The sequence below is a fragment of the Anser brachyrhynchus genome, assembly GCF_964034855.1.
Source record: "Anser brachyrhynchus genome assembly, contig: SCAFFOLD_206, whole genome shotgun sequence".
NCBI classification, from domain to species: domain Eukaryota; kingdom Metazoa; phylum Chordata; class Aves; order Anseriformes; family Anatidae; genus Anser; species Anser brachyrhynchus.
The window spans coordinates 47,320-48,448 of NW_027664072.1; the positions used below are offsets into that span (position 1 = coordinate 47,320).

The following is a 1,129-nucleotide window of genomic DNA, read 5'->3' on the forward strand; positions in this document are numbered from 1 at the left end:
TTTTTTTTTTGTTTTTTGTTTTTTTTTTTTTTAATATACCATAGGACTATGCAGTTCAATCATCAATCATCTTGGAAAGCTCAAGGAGGAGGTCATCCTCATCCTTCCCTGGGTCCAAGTCGAGCTCGGCTTCCAGTATGCCGTCTGAGAGTTCCCAAAGTAGCATCTCTAAATCCTCGTCTACAGATACGGGCGCGTTGCCTGTGGAACTCAGCCGGCGTGTCCTTGCTTCTTCTAGCTGGGAAGAAGCTGAAGTCGAGCTTGAGAACTCCATTGGCTCCACGGATTCTGCCTGGCTTCCAAGATGTGCTTCAGGTCTTGGCAGAGCAAGGAAGAGAACAATCAGTATATGCCATTTCTTAACGGGAAATCCCTTTTCTGCAAACCGGCTCTTAAAACCGTAGCCAACCCCTCCTGCACTTCAATCTTACCCAGGGATTGTTATTCAATTAACCCAGGGCTACATTTAGAGCCCAATATATTAGCAGGTACATTTTTCAGTTTGGGGGTTTCTCTGTGAAGCCAGAGCACCCGGAGTCTAGCAAAGATGGGAAACCAACATGGCCTCCCGGAAGCCCAGTGTCCGAGAACTACATCTCCCGGCATGCTCTGGGAAAACAATATGGACTCCCGGAAACCCGGTGGCCAAGAACTACATTTCCCAGCACTCCCCAGAAAATTGAGCCTCGCAGCGTGCCGTAGGACGCCATTTTTTGCTCTGTTACATTACCGGTTTCGTGTTTATGGAGGGTTTTCCCGCCGTTTTGGGGGGTTTCCCCTCAATTTCGGGTTTTCAGCTCTCCATTTCAGAGTTCTTCCCCGCAATTTTGGGGTTCCTTCCCCTAATTTGGTGCTTCGCCCCCCCCCCCCCACTTTTGGGGTTCCCCCTCCATTTTGGGGATTCCCCCCAATTCCAAGCCCCCCACAATTTTGGAGGCCCCCACCATCCTTTCTTGGCCTGCCACCCTAATATTAAGGTTCTTTCCCCCAATGTTGGGGTTCTCACCACATGTTTGAGGTTCCTTCCCTTAATTTGGGGCTTAGCTCCCCGGGATCTGGGGCTTTAACCCCAAATTTGGGGGTCGCCCCCAAGTTTGGGGATTCCTCCCCAGGTCTGGGGGGGGTCCAC

The 1,129-nt window shown here is 50.7% G+C and overlaps 1 long non-coding RNA gene across 1 annotated transcript; it reads right to left on the reverse strand.

Moving 5' to 3' along the window:
- On the reverse strand, positions 1 to 674 carry LOC308186370. Its single transcript, XR_013944038.1, has 2 exons — positions 432 to 674; positions 1 to 317 (listed from the first exon to the last, which is right to left on the reverse strand). It is a non-coding gene; the product is annotated as an uncharacterized lncRNA (long non-coding RNA).
- Between the last annotated feature and the right edge of the window lie 455 nt (positions 675 to 1,129).